Raw genomic sequence first — 19,466 nt, forward strand, 5'->3', positions numbered from 1 at the left:
TTCCCATTTACAGGGTATTGCTTTATAAAGCCAGAGGTTATCTTCAAGTTGGAACAAGGAGAAGATCCATGGTTATGAGACAAACTTCTGAAGAGGAGTTATCCAGGAGAGTTTCAGAGTGCTGGCAGAAGGTATTCCCGGAAAACTTAACCCCAAATGTATCTGTTAAAGATGGGTACCTTTGGAAGTTTCAAAATGAATAGATCCAATAAAATGTGGGTGTGGAAAATGTAATGTAAGGGATACAATTTAATCATTTTTATTTTTTCTTCTTTCAAATGCAGCAACATAGTATATCACATACCTGAAATCAAGTCATCAATTTCTATTTAATGATTACAAAGTTAAATGCTAAGGAAGATTGTGAAAGCAACTAAAATGGAAGGTTAAATGATGGCAAAAGAGAGAGTGGATCAGTAGTTGTGTCGTGGGAAATTACTAGATACTGTCTAATTAATAATAATTATGTAAGAGTTATTAATTATAAATGTAACCATTACAAATGTAACTACTATCATTGTAAAATATAAACTTTCTCATTATTAGAAGGAAGACACAGTTAGTAGTACAAAGAAAACAGACCTATCACTGAAAAGATTTTTTTTATTAAAAAACCTGTGTAAACATTAACATATGTAAACAGCGTAACATAAAATATGATGGATGTATATGTCATATCAATGTAAATTGGTTAAAGCCCCCTCTTAAGAGAAAATGGCATGAGAATGTATCAAGGATATATACCTAAAATAATTTGGAAAGTTTAAAATATGAGACACTTAATACTAAGGCAATATACAGAAAATAATTCAGGCTTAATTAATATACTATTGGACAAGGTTTTGATTCACATCAAAATTCATGCAGTAATAAAAAGAACACCTTAATAAAGCTAAAGAAGATAATTTTAAAAGGAGATGCAAAGCCCGCTGGTTCCTGTGTGCCAATTAAATTATCATTGATTCATTAAAGAAAAAAAAACTTCAAGATATATGAGGAGAAATAGGAACACATAGCTATCATACACCCACTTATACCACTCTGATATCATGCTAGATACAGTGAATAACAACTGGGATTCCAGAACATGAGTTGGTAAATTATGTTCCTTGTGCTAAATCCAGGTAGCTGCCTGTTTTTTGTAAATACAGTTTTTGGAACTTAGTCATTTGCTTGTGTATTGATTATGGCTGCTTTTTTGATACAACAAGCTGGATGACTAGTTGTCTGAGATCATATGGCCTGCAAGAACTAAAGTATTTACCATCAGGCCTTTTAAAGAAAAAGTTTGTTGACCCCTGTTCTAGAAGATATAAATAGCATATGTTATGACATGAGTGTGATACATATTTATATGTGTCTTTCAAACTCTGTACTCTGAAAATATAGTGTAAACTTTCTTTGAAGTGTCAATGGAGCAACTAAACATAAATACATTTGGGGTTAAAAGAAAACTTCAATAAAAAATACATATATATTTTTGAAAAATCTATTTGATCAAGGGATATATCAAAATCAAATTTATAAAAATATAAAATGTATTTGTGAATCTGTATCCAGAGGTCTTCAGGAACTCAGAAAAGCTTTAATATTCAAACTTACAGTTTATTACAGCAAAAGGTTACAGATAAAAGATCAGCAAAGACAAAAGGCACATAGGGCATATTCCAAGAGAGACTGGATGCAAACTTCCCATTTTCTTCTCCTGTTGTAGTTGTATGAGCAGTGCTTAATTCTGCCAGCAACAATGTTTGACAACATACATCAAGTATTGCCAGCCAGGGAAATTTACCCAGGCTTTGGTGTCCAAGGTTTTTATTGGGGTTGCTTGGAGCATCTGTGTGACTGACCTTAATTACTCAGGCTCCAGCCCTTCCAAAGATCAGACTAATAACAACATGGCCTAAGGCCCCAACCATAAGTAACATTATTAGCCTGAACTATCTGGTGTGGCTCAAGGTCCCGAGGTATATAAAGACATTCTTATCAGGTGGGATATTCCAGGGGCTTATAAGTTATCTCCCAGGATCTGGTCAAAAGCCAGTCATTTCTTTGGAATGTGCAGGGTTTGAATACCCCAAACCTGCTGAGTTAACCCTTTACTGTGCAGAACTTTTGGGCTATGGGTATAGCATTTCTTGGTGGAAAATTTGAAGAACAGGAATTTTGAGTAGACTAAGCTTAAACAGAAGTAATTTATTTAAAAAAATTAGAAACGAATTAATTGGAAAATTATAATGGTATAAATTAAAGCCAAAACATGTTCCTTGGAATAAAAAGGATTTTAAAAATTCATAATATTAGCTAGTCTATGCTGGAAAAAGGAGAGGAAACATCATATAAGAAGTTACAGTGCAAACATACTTAGAAATTCAGCTGTGCAAATATTGAAATTTTGAAAAATGTTGAGCAAGATGAAATAAAACTGAAATAAATCCATATATCATGTTCATGGATTGGAAGACTGTTATAAAATTCTTTTTTAGCTTGGCAGGTGTTTATTGATCTCCTAGAGGAGGAGAGAGCTGGGTACAGCCCGGTTGTCACCTCCTCAGAGACTCCACATTGTGAATTGCCTCTGCAGGGTCATTCTTATACAGCATGAAGTAGCCCTGCACCTGGGCAGGACTGATCTGAGTTGTAGCTTGAAGGACACGATCTGCAAAAGTCTCAGCCAGAGAAGCTGCTTGCCCTGGATAGAACCTCTGGGACATCTGGGTCTGCTGCCAGCATGAGCAGTGGCCCATGTACTCCTTCAGGTCTACTCGCCCAGGGAGTATCAGGGCAGGGTCGAGCCTGTCAACATTGTTGGTTGTCATGAACACAATGCGTGCCTCAGTGGATGTTTTAAAATTCTTAATTCTTACCAATCTGTTTAAACATGTTTGAAGAGCAGGATAGTATAGGATCTTTTCTAACAGGTATTAAAGATATACTGTAAATCTATTGTAACTGTTACAGAATGGTACTGGTGTGGGGGTAATTATAGACCTTTGAAACAGAATCGAGAGCCCAGAAATAATTGCACGCTTTAATGACAATTGATTTTTAAACAGGGCGACAGTGCAGAAAGCTGCAAAAGCCTTTTATATGCAACCTGGCATGGTGTCCCAGCTTTATATCCTACCACAAAAGTCAATTTTGGGTAGACCGAAGTCTAAATTGTATGAGGCAAAACAAAATATTTTAGAAGGAGATACGGGAACAAATTTTTATTACCCTGTGTAGGGAAAATTTTAAACCAAAAAAACCCTCAATACATGAGGAAAGATTTATAAGCTCCATTAAAATTCAGAATTTCTTGACATCATAAGAAACATGAAAAGAGAAGCCACACTGTGGCAGAATCTTATCTTTGTGATGCCTGGAACCAAGACAAGACTAATATTTAGATTATAAGGAATTATGTAAATCTTTGAGGAAGAAAGCAGGCAACCTAGCAGAAAAATGGGCATAAGATTTAATAAGAAACTTCCCCAGTTATTGTTATCCCCAGTAATAATATTATTATTATTATTCCTCCTTCCCAGGAGGAATAATTGGACGGGGAAAAATATATTTAACCTCATCTCTTGTGGAAGAAATGCAAATGAAACCACAGCGTGATACCACTACACATTTATTTATAAGATTGGCAGAATTTCCGAGTCTGACAGTATCAGGAATGAGGATGTGGAACATCAAAGAACCTCATCTATTGTTGAGGAATTGAAATTTGGTGCAATCACTTTTTTTAAGCCTTTTTTTTTTTAAGAGCAATTTTAGGTTCAAAGCAGAATTGAGCAGAAGGAACAGGTATTTCCCATATACCCCTTGCCCTCACAAAAGTGCAGTCACTTTTGAAATTGATGGACATTATCTAGTAAAGATATTCACACCCCACATCATGCTGTTCTACTCCTAGCTACGTACTCTTGATAAAGATGTGTTTCTATGCTCCAGGAAGAAAGTGAGAATTTTTTTCCCCACAGTGAAATCCAGCAAATATCCATTAACAGATGAATGAAGAAATAAATTGTGGTACATTCATGGAGGATAAGTCATATAGAAAGGGAATTTTCCAAGTATGGCTACAAGCAAATACATGAATGAACCTCACAAACAATTTTGAACACAAGAAGCAATTATTCAATTTGTGTAAAATTAAACTTTTTTTTAGGGTTGCATGAACAGGTTGTAAAAGTATAAAGAAAAGCAAAGAAATGATTTTTGTAGAATTTATGATAGAAATGACCTCTCAGTGTGAAGAAAATTGTGCCCAGGAAAGAATATGTGAGGTGTCTTAGAGCTAGTCATTTTACATATTGTAGACTTGATGATGGTTCTATAGGTGTTCAGTTTATGCCATTTGTTAACATAGAGAGAAGGGATTTATGTGTATTTGTTTTATTATTTTATTGAAGTACAGTTGATTTACAATGTTGTGCCAATCTCTGCTATATAGCAAAGTGACAGTTATATATATATATACTTTTTAAAAATATTCTTTTCCATTATGGTTTATCCAAGGCTAAACCCATTTTGGTTTATCCCAGGAGATTGGATAAATTTCCTTATGCTATACAGTAGGACCTTGTTGTTTATTCATTCTAAATGTAATAGTTTGCATCTATCAAACCCAAACTCCCAGTCCATCCCTCTCCTTCTCCCTCTGCCCCTTGGCAACCATAAGTCTGATCTCCAAGTCTGTGAGTCTGTTTCTGTTTTGTAGTTAGGTTCATTTGTGCCATATTTTAGATTCCACATATAAGTGATATCATACAGTATTTGTCTTTCTCTTTCTGACTTCACTTAGTATTATAATCTCTAGTTGCATCCATGTTGCTGCAAATTGCATTATTTCATTCTTTTCATGGCTGAGTAGTATTGCATTGTATATATGTACCACATCTTCTTTATCCATTCATCTGTCGCTGGACATTTAGGTCGTTTTCATGTTTTGGCTATTGTGAATAGTGCTGCTATGAACCAAGGGATGCATGTATCTTTTTTTTTTTTTTCTTCTTTGCGGAACGCAGGCCTCTCACTGTTGTGGCCTCTCCCATTGCGGAGCACAGGCTCCGGTCTCGCAGGCTCAGCGGCCATGGCTCACGGGCCCAGCCGCTCCGCGGCATGTGGGATCTTCCCGGACCGGGGCACGAACCCGTGTCCCCTGCATCGGCAGGCGGACTCTTAATCACTGCGCCACCAGGGAAGCCCTGCATGTATCTTTTTGAATTAAAGTTTTGTCTGGGTATATGCCCAGGAGTGGGATTGCTGGATCATATTGTAATTCTATTTTTAGTTTTCTGAGGAACTTCCATACTGTTTTCCATAGTGGCTGCACCAGCTTACATTCTCACCAACAGTGTAGGAGGGTTCACTTTTCTCCACACCCTCTACAGCATTTGTTATTTGTAGACTTTTTAATAATGGCCATTCTGACTAGTATGAGGTGGCGCCTCATTGTGGGTTTTTTTTTCTCATTGTAGTTTTGATTTGCATTTCTTTAATAATTAGTGATGCTGAGCATCTTTTCAGGTGTCTACTGGCCATCTGTATGTGTTCTTTGGAGAAATGTCTATTAAGGTATTCCAGCCATTTTTTGATTGGGTTGTTTTGTTGTTGTTGTTGAGTTGTGTGAGCTGTTTGTATATTTTAGAGCTTAAGCCCTTGTCGGTCGCATCATTTGCAAATTTTTTCTCCCATTCCATAGGTTGCCTTTTTTTTGTTTGTTTATGGTTTCCTTTGCTGTGCAAAAACTTATAAGTTTGATTAGGTCCCATTTGTTCATTTTTGTTTTTATTTCTATTGCCTTGGGAGACTGACCTAAGAAAACATTGGTACAAATTATGTCAGGGAATGATTTGCCTCTCTTCAGGGAGTGCTATGGTGTCATGTCTTACGTTTAAGTCTTTAAGCTATTTTGAGTTTATTTTTGTGCTTGGTGTGAGGTCATGTTCTAACTTCATTGACTTACATGCAGCTGTCCAACTTTCCTAGCACCACTTCCTGAAGAGACTGTCTTTTCTCCATTTTATATTCTTGCCTCCTTTGTTGAAGATTAACTGACCATAGGTGTGTGGATTTATTTCTTGGTTCTCTATTCTGTTCCATTGATCCGTATGTCTGTTTTTGTACCAATACCACAGTGTTTTGATTACTGTAGTTTTGCAGTATTGTCTGAAGTCTGGGAGAGTTATGCCTCCTGCTTTGTTTTTTTCCCTCAGGATTGCTTTGGCAATTCTGGGTCTTTTGTGGTTCCATATAAATTTTTGGATTATTTTTTCTAGTTTTGTGAAAAATGTCTTAGGTAATTTGACATTATATATATATACATATTGCTTTGGGTAGTATTGCCATTTTAACAATATTAATTCTTCCAATCCAAGAGCATGTAATATCTTTCCATTTCTTTGAATCCTGTTTAATTTCCTTTATTAATGTTTTATAGTTCTCAGCATATAGTTCTCAGTGTATAGTTCTCAATGTTTTATCGTTCTCAGGGTCTTTCACCTCCTTGGTCAGGTTTATTCCTAGGGTTTTTTTTTGGTGCAATTTTAAGATTTATTTATTTTTTTTACATTCCATTTCTGATATTTCATTGTTAGTGTAAAGAAATAAAACCAATTTCTGAATGTTAATCTTCTAGCTTTCTACTTTGCTGAATTCATTAATTAGATCTAATAGTTTTTGTGTGGAGTCCTTAGGGTTTCCTATATATAGTATCATGTCATCTGCATATAGTGACAGTTTTACCTCTTCCCTTCCAATTTGGATACTCTTTATTTCTTTTTATTGTCTGATTGCTGTGGCTAGGACTTCCAATACTATGTTGAATAGAAGTGGTGAGAGTGGGCATCCTTGTCTTGTTCCAGATTTTAGTGGAAACCCTTTCAGCTTTTCACCATTGAATATTATATTGGCTGTGAGTTAGTCATAAATAGCTTTTATTGTGTTGAGATATGTTCCCAGTATACCCACTTTGGTAAGAGTTTTTATCATGAATGGATGTTGAATTTTGTCAAATGCTTTTTCTGCATTTATTGAGATGGTCATGTAGTTTTTGACTTTTCTTTTGTTAATGTGTCATATTACATTGATTGATTTGCGTATGTTGAACCATCCTCATGAAATTGGGATGAATCCCCCTTGATCATGGTGTATGATCTTTTTATGTGTTGTTGGATTCAGTTTCCTAATATTTTGTTGAGAATTTTTGCATCTATATTCATCAAAGATATTGGCCTGTAATTTTCTTTTTTGGTGGTATCTTGGTTTGGTTTTGGTATCAGGGTGATGGTGGCTTCATAGTATGTCTTTGGGAGTGTTCCTGCCTCTTCAATCTTTTGGAAGAGTTTGAGAAGAATTGGTATAAGTTCTTCTTTGTATGTTTGGTAGAATTTGCCTGTGAAGCCACTGGTCCTGGACTTTTGTTTGTAGGGAGTTTTTAAATTACAGATTCTATTTCACTTCTAGTGATCAGTCTGTTCAAATTATCTATTTCTTCTTGATTCAGTTTTGGTGGGCTGTATGTTTTTAGAAAGTTGTCCATTTCTTCTAGGTTGTCAAATTTGTTGGCATACAGTTGTTCATAGTATTCTCTTATTTTTTTTTTTTATTTCTGAGGTATTAATTGAGATTTCTCCTTTTTCATTTCTTATTTTGTGTATTTGGGTTCTCTCTCTTTTCTTATTGATGAGCCTAGCCAGAGGTTTGTCAATTTTGTTTACCCTTTCAAAGAACCAGCTCTTCATTTTATTGATTTTTTTTCTGTTGTTTTTTTAACCTCTATTTTATTTATTTCCTCCCTGATCTTTATTATTTCCTTCCTTCTGCTGACTCCAAGTTTATTTTGTTTTTCTTTTTCTAATTCTTTTAGTTGGTACGTTAGGTTGTTTGAGATTTTTCTTGTTTTTTGAGGAAGGCCTGTATCACTATGAACTTCCCTCTAAGAACTGCTTTTGCTGCGTCCCATAGATTTTGTATGGTTGTGTTTTCATTGTTATTTGTCTCAAGGTATTTTTAAATTTCTTTTTTGATTTCCTTGTTGACCCTTTGGTTTTTTAGTAGCATGTTGTTTAGTCTTCATGTAATCATTCTTTTCTCATTTCTTTTCCTGTGGTTGATTTCTAGTTTCACGCCATTGTGGTCAAAGAAGATGTTTGAAAGAATTTCTATATTCTGAAACTTGTTGAGGTTAGTTTTATGCCCTAGTATGTGGTCAATCCTAGAGAATGTTCCATGTGCACTTAAAATGAATGTGTATTCTCATTTTTTTGGATGTAATGTCCTGAAAATATCAATGAAGTCTAACTGTTCTATTGTATCATTTATGATCTCTGTTGCCTTATTGGCTTTCTGTCTGGAAGATCTGTCCATTGATGTGAGTTGATGAGTGTAAAAATCCTCTTCTTGTATTGATCCTTTTATCATTACGTAGTGTCCTTCTTTTTCTTTATAGCCTTTGCTTTAAAGTTTATTTTGTCTGATATAAGTATTGCAACTCCTGCTTTCTTTCATTTCCATTTGCATGAAACATCTTTTTCCATCCCCTCACTTTCAATATATATGTGTCCTTTGCCCTAAGGTGGGTCTCTTATAGGCAGCATATTGTAGGCTCTTGTTTTTTTTATCCACTCTGCCACTCTATGTCTTTTAATTGGAGCATTCAGTCCATTGACATTTAAGGTAATTATTGATACATATGTATTTATTGCCATATTAAACCTTGTTTTCCAGTTGATTCTTTGTTTCTTCTTTGCTCTTTTTCTTTTTGTGCTTTGATGATTTCCTTTTATGCTTGTGTTCTCTTCTTTTTGGTTTTTTTGAATCTATTGTATGTTTTTAATTTGTGGTTGCCCTGTTTTTCAAGTATGTTAACCCCTTCCTATATCTGCTTGACTTATAGTCATATACGCTTAAGCACATTCTAAAAAAAAATAAAGAGGAAAGAATCTGCATTTTCTTACTCTCTTTTCCCACATTTTATGATTTTGATGTCCTTTTTTACATCTTCATGTTTATCCTTTTGCTATTCCTTTTATTTATAATTGCTTTCACATATAGGTTTTTTTTTCTTTTTTCTCATTTTGATCTGTATACTGGCTAATTTAAGTGATTTAATTTCCAATTATTATTTCCTCCTTCATATATCTTCTTGGTTCTTTTCTATTTAGAGGATATCTTTCAATATTTCTTTTAGGATAGGTTTACTATTGCTGTATTCGTTTAGTTTTTGCTTGTCAGAGAAATTATTATTTCTCCTTTTCTAAATGATAATCTTGCTGGCTAGAGTATTCTAGGTTGCAGATCTTTCCCTTTCAAGACTGAATATATTTTGCCACTCCCTCCGGCCTGCAGTGTTTCTGTAGAGAAATCAGCTGATAACTTTATAGAGGTACCTTTGTAATTAACTCTTTGTTTTTCTCTTGCTGCCTTTAGAATCCTCTCTTTAACTTTTGCCATTTTTATTATAATATGTCTTGGTGTAGATCTGTTTGGATTCATATTTTTGGGGACCCACTATGCTTCCTATATGTGGATATCTGTTTCCTTCTTTAGGTTTGGGAAGTTTTCAGCCATAATTTCTTCAAATACATTTTCAATCCCCTTTTCTCTTTCTTCTCCTTCTGGAATCCCTATTATGCATAGATTGGGACATTTTATACCATCTCATAGGTCTCTTATATTGCTTTCATTTTTTTTTAATTGGCTTTCTGTATGCTGTTTCGATTGGGTAATTTCTATTTTTCTATCGTCCAGATCACTTATTCTTTCTTCTGCATTATTCATTCTGCTATTCATTGCCTTTAGTTCAGGTTCATCTCAGCAAATAAATTTTCTAATTTCGGCTCCTCCTTATAGTTTCTAGTTTCTTTTTACAGTAATATGCATTTCTGTCAGTAGCCTTTCTAAATTCCTTCAGTATTTTTATTACCTCCTTTTTGAACTTCGTGTCTATTAGACTGAAGAGGTTTGTTTCATTGTTCCTTCAGGGGAGTTCTCTTGGTCTTTTTTTTAATTTTTTAAATTTATTTTTGGCTGTGTTGCGTCTTTGTTGCTGCGTGGGCTTTCTCTAGTTGTGGCGAACAGGGGTTATTCTTCATTGCGGTGCATGGGCTTCTCATTGCGGTGGCTTCTCTTGTTGCGGAGCACAGGCTGTAGGTGCATGGGCTTCAGTAGTTGTGGCACATGGGCTCAGTAGTTGTGGCACATGGGCCTAGTTGCTTTGTGGCATGTGGGATCTTCCTGGACCAGGGCTTGAACCCGTGCCCCCTGCATTGGCAGGTGGATTCTTATCCACTGTGCCACCAGGGAAGTCCTATCTTGGTCTTTTAACTGGGAGTGGTTCCTCTGCTTCTTCATTTTGCTTATATTTCTCTAAGTCTGTGAGTTTAGGAGAAACAATTATCTACTGTTGTCTTGGAGGGCTATTTATATATGGGAGCATCCCTTCGTAGCTTGTGTGGGCTTAATATTTTTTGGTGTGAAGGTTGTTTTTGGTTTGGATGCTTGCTATCTCTTTCCTCCATGTGTGCTGGCCATTATCCCCTTGATAGGGGGTGTGCAGTTATGCTGCCTGTGAATGCTCCCAGGAAGGAGGGGGTAGTGGTTGGCTCCCAGTTGCAGGTCCCTCAATAGTGGCGGCAGGTTGAGTGCACTCCTCAGGAGTTGGCGTTGGGTCTCAGGACCCTTGGCAGTAGCAGCCAAGGTGGTCTGGGCCCACCTCTGGAGTCCGAGATGGCAGCTGTGGCTTGTGCCCGTCCCCTGAGCTCATGTAGGCGGTGCCCTGCCACTTGAGAGAGCATGTGAAAAAAGAAGTTCCTATTGCAGGCCCACCCCTCTCCTTTCACACCACCCAATGGTGGTGCCCTGCCTTTCTGGCGGGCCCAGGCCACCCCCCATACTCCCTTGGTTGTGGCGTACCACACCCTTGCCCCCTCAGGATGTCTCCATGCAGCCAACGCCAGTCTTCTCCCCTGGGTCTGGTCTCTGAAGCCTGGGCCTCAGCACCCAGGCCCGACCCACCCCCTCTGTCCCAGCTAATCTCCCCACCATTGAGGGCACTTCCCAGTGTGCAGAAACCTTTATTCTTTCACAGCTCCATCCAAGGGGCACAGGTCCTGTCCCAATTCCTGTCTCTTTTTTTTCTTTTTTCTTTTGCCCTACCCACTTATGTGGAGATTTTCTTCCTTTTTGGAAGTCTGAGGTCTTCTGCCCATATTCAGTAGATGTTCTGTGAGAATTGTTCCACATGTAGACGTATTTTTGATGTATTTGTGGGAGAAGGTGAGGTCCATGTCCTATTCCTCCGCCATCTTGATCCGATCTCTTATGTGTATTTGTTTTAGTTTCCATGTTTAAAAAGCTAGAAACGGACAAAGTAGTGAGAGGTAGGTACTCGTTACATGTATTCCTCACAAATGTGTTTGTTTCTATAAGAGGATTCAGGTCTTGTTACGTCACCTCAGTATGGCCTTCCACAGCCTCCCTATTTATAATGGCACTCTTCATTTCAAGCAGTCCGTTTCTTCCCTTGTTTTTTCTCCTAAGCACTTACTAGCTCTTCTTACTTCTGAAATTGTATTTCAAAATCTCCACTTATCTGTCCTATTTGAAAATTTGGGGGGCACTACATCTCTTTCCCACACTCTTTCTGCTTCCTTTGATGATACTTACTAATCATGATTCCTGAAATCAGCCCAACCTTTGATTTTATCATACTTTTGTCTGTGCTTCCCTAAGTGCTTATTCACATTAGTTGACCTGGTTTAAAGTTGTATCTTTCCTGCCTCAAACATAATAAGGTACAGACTAGGCATAAAATGGATATCTGAGAGTGAAAGAATTTTGATTCCCAGTCTTTTTCTCCTCCTAATTTGTCTATCTTTGAGCACTCTATCCTCAAGTTCTGCTCTTTTTCTTCTTATACAATAACTCTTTCCAGGCCTCATCCATACCTGCAGTTTAAGCCTTTTTACTTTATTCTAATGACTTGTGCCCCTTCAGGGCAGCTGTATTTCAGTGTTATGGCCTCTTTATTCTCAAAATGGTTGAAAAAAACTAAATTTTTTTTCCTCACAACTCAAATATCCTTCTTTTTCCCCTTCCATAATTATTTTGTCCTGGTAGCCTATTCTCATAACAGACAACCAGGAAATCACTTTAAAGTTCTGAATCATCTCTGTTATCCTCATACCAATCTTTCAATACTTCCTGACATTTTAGTTTTCCTTTGTACTCAGTATTTTCATGTTCTCACTGCCTAATGACATCACCCAAAACTAGAGCCCTGCTCTTTAATGCCTCAATTTTTCTTATTCCTAATTGGATTTAATTTTTACATAATGTATTAAATTCATTTTTCTCTGGGCTGACAAAATAACTTATGGCTTATAAAGCTGGGTTTTACATATAACTTAATACATGAAATTTAGTGACCATCAAATAAATTATGAACCCCTCTTACATTATCAGATGTATTTCTTTCTGTTGCCTACCCTGATGCCAAGCTTATATGATCCAGTCTCCTTGTAAGTGTCACCCATTCATGTGCCATTCTTCCTTACATCACAGTTTTCATCATTGTATGCTTTCCCTATACAGCTACTTAAATTTTATATATTCATTAAATTGCTTAGCATGCCTGGCACAAGGGAGGGTCTTGTTATTTTTTGTTATTTTTGCAATATTAAGTTTTGGCTAAGATTCCTACTTCTATAAAATGATCATGGAATATATTAGCCTATTTTAATTTCTCCTTTTTTGTAATCTCCCAACTCATTTCATGGCTATTTCACAAGAAAATGAGACTTTTCAGACACTCAGTGCTAGATAACATACAGTCATTGAAAGAACACTTTTTCTTTCCTTGAAATTCACTAAAAAGTGTGGCCTCAGTTTTATTCTTCCATACTCAGGTTTGCAATGAAAATAAATATGATTACATTGTGGACTGGCTCCAAAGCCAGGTAGAGGAGAAGTAGTTCATATCAATTCACTCTGAAAGCACTATCTCAAATACAAATGCCCAGCTCAGGTTTCTGTTTCCCCCAGCAGTTACTTTTGATTAACATGAAATTCTTCAGTTACTTGTAATTAATTCTTTGCAAACGAAGCAACTGACAAAGGATTAATCTCCAAAATATACAAGCAGCTCATGCAGCTCAATATCAAATAAACAAGCAACCCAATCCAAAAATGGGCAGAAGACCTAAATGGACATTTCTCCAAAACAGATATACAGATTGACAACAAACACATGAAAGGATACTCAACATCACTAATTATTAGAGAAATGCAAATCAAAACTACAATGACCTCATTGTAGTTGATTGATACCTATCACCTCACACTGGTCAGAATGGCCATCATCAAAAAATCTACAAACAATAAATGCTGGAGAGGGTGTGGAGAAAAGGGAACCCTCCTGCACTGTTGTGGGAATGTAAATTGATACAGCCACTATGGAGAACAATATGGAGGTTCCTTAAAAAACTAAAAATAGAACTGCCATATGACCCAGCAATCCCACTATGGGCATATACCTTGAGAAAACCATAATTCAAAAAGACTCATGTACCACAATGTTCATTGCAGCACTATTTACAACAGCCAGGACATGGAAGCAACCTAAGTGTCCATTGACAGATGAATGGATAAAGAAGATGTGGCACATATATACAATGACATATTACTCAGCCATAAAAGGAAACGAAATTGAGTTATTCATACTGAGGTGGATGGACCTAGAGTCTGTCATACAGAGTGAAGTAAGTCAGAAAGAGAAAAACAAATACTGTATGTTAACTCATATATATGGAATCTAAAAATAAAAAGGTACTGATGAACCTAGCTGCAAGGCAGGAATAAAGAGGTAGACATAGAAAATGGACTTGAGGACACTGGGAGGGGGAAGGGTAAGCTGGGACGAAGTGAGAGAGTAGCATTGACATATATACACTACAAAATGTAAAGTAGATAGCTAGTGGGAAGCAGCTGCATCACACAGGGAGATCAGCTCTGTGCTTTGTGACCACTTAGAGGGGTGGGATAGGGAGGGTGGGAGGGAGACACAAAAGGGAGGGGGTATGGGGATATATGTATACATATAGCTGATTCACTTTGTGAAGCCACTCTTCTTGGCCACCACTGTTGGCGGAGAGGCTGCCTATTACTGGGGGTGGAGATATCTCTTCTGATGGGGATTGAGGAGGCCACTTTTGCTGGAGATGGAGCCAGTGAGGCCAATCCCACGAGAAAAGAAGACTCATCAGAATTTAGGGGCTCTGTCTCCCCAATTTCATCAGGGTCTTCCACATGGCCCCACCCCAAATTACAGAATCCCATTCTTTCCCAAGCAATGCATTCACTTTAACAGAAGACATGCTGTGAGGCTGGGAGGTCAACTTGCATTATAATTCAGCCAATTGCTAGGCAAGGAATCAATTTTTGATTCTCAGAAATATCAGCGTGTGGCTACAGGAGATATGGCTGTCCCTCAGGGCATTCGTAGAAGCTCTTAGGTCACTTTATGCTGAACCTGAGCTGGGAATTTGAATCCCAGAGCTCATCCTTTTCTTTCACCACTTTGTCCAACAACATTAGAAGCAACCAACACATTATATTCCTTGGTTTTCCAAAAATGTTCAAAAATGCCAAACACAGAGTCACTTAGTTCCTTTCTTCTTTTATCACTTAGTTCCTTTCTTCTTTTAAGTGGTTGATGAGGATATTCAATGCAGATGTTTTGCATATCTCTATATACTTTTCACACCATGGACTATCAGGGCTCTCTACTACGAAATGGAGTCATTAGCATCTCTAAATCTAATCAGACTAGAGAGCCAATTCCAGAAACCCCAGAACCAATTCAGAAAACTCATCCTTAACATTTTGTTCTTCTAGTACTGCTCCCCATACCCAAATCTTTACTAGTCAGGGTTCTCCAGAGAAACAGAATATATATAGCTATATGTAAATAGTGTACTATAGGAATAGTTCACATGATTACGGAGTTCAAGAAGTCCCACAATCCATCATCTATAAGTTGGAGAACCAGTAAAGCCAGTGGTGTAATTCAGTCTAAATTCAAAGGCCTGAAAACCAGTTGAGTTGATGGTGTTAAGTCCCAGCCCTAGTCCAGAGGCTTGAGAACCATGGTCTAAGTCCCATTCTGAGTCTGAAGGCCTGATAACCAAGAGCACCAATATTTGTGGACAGAAGGTGGATGTTTCATGATAGTGTACTTGGCAATGATCTCTTAGATATGATACCAAAAGCAGGGCAACAAAAGCAAAAAAATAAACAAATGGACTACATCAAGTTTAAAAGCTTTTGTGCATCAAAGGACACAGTCAACAGGTGAAATGATGTACAAATGACCAACAAGCATATGAAAAAATGCTCAACATCACTAGTCATGAAAATGAAAATCCAAATCACAGTGAGATATCACCTTACACCCATTAGGATGTCTAGTATCAATAAAACTGAAAATAACATGAGTCTTAGCTTGGGCCCTCATAACAGTATACCATAGACTGGGTGGCTTGTGTCAGCCAGTCTCATGGTCTAAAGGCTAGAAAGTCTAAGATCAAGGTCCCCACAAAGCAGGTTTCATTCTGAGACTTCTCCTCTTGGCTTGTAGGCAGCTGCATCTCCCTGTGCTCACATGGACTTTCCTTGATGCATGTGCATATAGGGTGAGGAAAAGAGCAAGCTCTCTGGCATCTCTTAAAAGGGCACTAAACCCATCATGAAGTGCCCACATTTATGACCTCATATAAACCTGATTATCTTCAGAGGTCACATTTCCCAAATACTATCATATTGGGGGTTAGGGCTACAACGTAGTAATTTGGGAGGGAACAAAATTCAGTTCATAGAACAAGTGTTAGCAGAGATGTGGAGAAATTGGAACCCTTGTGCACTGTTTATGGGATTGTAAGCTGGTCTAACCACTGTAGAAAACAGTATACAGATTCTTCAAAAAATTAAAAATAGAACTACCACATGATCCAGCAATGCCACTTCTGGGTATATATCCAAGAGCATTTAAAGCAGGGTTTTGAAGAGATATTTGCACACCCATGTTGATAACAGCACTATTCACAGTAGTCAGGAGGTGGAAAGCAAGCCAAACGTCCATTGATGGATGAGTGGATAAACAAAAGATAGCATATACATACAGTGGAATATTATCCAGCTTTAAAAAGAAGGAAGGAAGTCTATCACATGCTACATGGGTGAAACTTGAGGACATTATGCTAAGGGAAATAAGCCAGTCACAAAAGGACAAATACTGTATGTTGGTAAAAGCAGTCTCATGTACGCAGTATCTTGACTCCCACTTGGTCACATAAGAATGGGCCTTGGGTCTGGAACACTTCCATACCAAGAGATAAAGAGCCCACATAGCCTGTGTGAGCTTATCATGCCATGGGAATATTCTCCTTGTTACAGCCACAGTTAGTACTCTCATCTCTGCTTTAAATGTGTGTGTCATATGGCACCTGGCCAACCCCACCGTCATATCCCTCCTCACAGGGAGGGGACAGGGTTCCTTCCACTGCAACATGAGAGGGATGCACATAGGCAAATTGGCCTGAGTCAGCCACCAGGAGAAACTCCCTGGCCATGGAGGACTGACACATACTACTGAGGCTGATCTTGTTCTGTCTCTTCTCTATGTAAGTAAAGCATTGTTCCATCCAGTGCCTAATTAACTGTGTTGTGTTTTCCTTGGCAACTCCAATACCAAGATGCAATGTGCAGAAGTGTTTACAGTCCTTCCCCTGGTGTTGGTAACCAGTGCATGGTACTCTGCTGGACACTGGGTATGAGATATGTAAAGTAGTCAAATTCATAGAAACTAAAAAGTAGAATGGTGGTTGCCAGAGGTGGGGGAGGAGAAATGGGGAGTTGTTTATGCCCTCAACATCTTCACATCCCCATCAAGTATAAGTGAGAAGGGCCAAGAAAGTGAGTCATGCCCACACTCATGACTGATTAATTAATATAAAATATCTATCATGATTTGTGTTCCTGTGCTATTTCTTAAAGGTAGAGCTAACAAATATTTTTATACATGACTGATACCTACTATAACTACACTATTAGTCTGGAATATTTAACATATATTCTAATTAAGTAATTGAATGCTCTGTGTTATTTTGCTGGATTCCTGTTAAATTGGCCTGAAAGAATCTTTATTTATTAAAGTATCAGGTGGTTTTAGAAAAGAAGTATTAAATGATTTCTATCTAGAGCACGATCAAGTTGAAATATTGCCATTTGTACAGTTAAATTCACTTACAAAGAGAAACCACTGTTCGTTCAGTTAATATTTCCAGAACATGTGACTGTTTTAATTTACATTTGTACCTTATCACTTGAGGACAAAAATAAAGTGACAGTTAAAGTAACAACATTGAAATGTAAAATCAGAATAAAATCATGCCCTTTCACAATATTCTATCTAGACAAAGTTGTAGACTGTGGTTCTTTAAGAATAGCTCAGATGGGAACTTCCTCCTCATAACTACACTCTCCGCCACCCTCCTCAACCCCCAAAAACACAAACCAGACATTCTCCTCAGGCTCCACCAAAATAAATTTAATTGTGAGCTTATCAATTATGAGGTAGAGGTTTAATTTATCTTACTACTAGAGAAACAGCAAAGATTTTCCATTAAATACTAGATTTAGAAACTTTATAGAAAGTCCCAGATTTATAATTCATTCTGTAATACTGGCACAATGAAGATTGTTCTGTAAAATTCATGGAAAAAATGTTCCAAAGAAACAAATTTTTCTCCTAAATTATTCTCCCATATCAGTAAGTTAATAAAATATCAAAGAAGCTATGGTTTAACATAACCACATTTATTTTTGAAATTTTAAAATGAATTTTATGATCTTTCAGCTGTATAAATTATGATGCTTCACAAAGGTGAATTTTAGGCCTTAAGGAAGGTAACTGTATTTTCCCAATTCCTCCATTACTTTGAAAATATAAATACCAGGTTCCAATGTTTAAACAAATGGGAGTCACTGTTTCTGATATGGATTTAAACAGATTATAATATATGCATATTTTTAAAAATATGTTAATGCCTATTTAACTTTATTTTTTAACTACTTGGGAATTGATAGCAATGTCATCACCTATGCCAAACAAAGAGTGACTCTCATAACCTTCTCTTTTTGTTTTCTGCATTTTTATCCCCTCAAGACCTGCTTACACAAGAAACAAACTGTCTTCTGTTGTACTGCAATCCAAATTGATCTCTCCTTGCCATAGAGAAGATTTGAAAAAGTTTTCTTTAAAGTCTTAATTAACTTAGTTGATTTGATTTTGCAATAACTGCATTAATGTCATATAAATTAAGAAACTTATCTACCATCTCTGTGCAATTCCAGGATAAGAAATCAGAAGCTGTAGCTTTTCAGTCACAGACTGAAAAATCCCTATCATTTAATGTATAAGTTTCTTTGTGTTTGGTTCAAAGCAGTAGTGGCTCTTATAGCTATTTTGATGGTCATCTGATACCCCACTTGCTACCTTTATCCAATGAAGTCCCTATTTTTGCCTAAGTTTTCCTCTTGTAGTGGACGTTTAAGAGATTTAAAAAGAATAGAGAAGCCAGAAAGAAGACAAGACCTATGAAGAAACAAGTCAACAAAACTGCTTCATCAAGCAATTTGGACAGTTCCCCTGAAGACGGTGAGCTGAGCAGTGCATACCTGGTAGTAAGTTCCCACCCTTGTATCTTTGAAGATGGAAGGAAATAGGGAAGATGAAAAAAATGAAGTCTTCATTAGAGCACTCATTAACCTAATGAGATCAGTAAAAATGTCAGTGATTGCCAAAGGTTAGAGAAGCAGGAGGGAGGGATAAATAGGAGGAGCACACAGAATTTTAGGGCAGCGAAGTAATTCTGTATGATACTATAATAGAAGACACATGTCATTATACATTTGTGAAAACCCATAGAATGTACAATGCCAAGAGTGAATGGTAATGTAAATTATGGACTTTGGGTGATAGTGATGTGTTCATGTAGGTTCGTCATTTTAACAAATATACACTCTGGTGCAGGATGTCGATAGTGGGGAAGGCTGTGCATGTGTGGGCAGGGGGTATATGGGAACTCATCATACCTTCTGCTCAATTTTGCTATGAACCTAAAACTACTCTTCAAAAAAGCCAATTTTTTTTAAGTTGATATTTATTTCCCACTCACAGAAAAGATAATAGGGTTTTTGTTGAACTTATTTGACTGTATAATTATATCCCTTTCATGTATGCTGAAAAATTTTTTAAATTGAAGTATAGTTGATTTACAATGTTGTGTTAATTTCTGCTGTATATATATATATATATATATGTTTATATGTATTCTTTTTCATATTCTTTTCCATTATGGTTTATCACAGGATATTGACTATAGTTCCCTGTGCTATACAGTAGGACCTTGTTG

At 37.0% G+C, this 19,466-nt stretch overlaps 1 protein-coding gene across 1 annotated transcript in view; it reads left to right on the forward strand.

Annotated features, from left to right (window-relative positions):
- Positions 1–19,466, forward strand: part of ZNF510 (zinc finger protein 510) — a 67,804-nt gene that overhangs the window by 36,614 nt on the left and 11,724 nt on the right. Inside the window, exon 7 of the mRNA XM_089913007.1 lies at positions 14–19,466. This exon is cut by the window's right edge and continues 11,724 nt beyond it. The gene's annotated coding sequence lies outside the window, so the exon portion shown is untranslated. The remainder of the gene's footprint in view (positions 1–13) is intronic.

The sequence above is a fragment of the Delphinapterus leucas genome, chromosome 6 (genome assembly GCF_059928025.1).
Source record: "Delphinapterus leucas isolate spDelLeu-1000000601 "Yukka" chromosome 6, BTC_Dleu_Yukka2, whole genome shotgun sequence".
Lineage (NCBI taxonomy): Eukaryota > Metazoa > Chordata > Mammalia > Artiodactyla > Monodontidae > Delphinapterus > Delphinapterus leucas.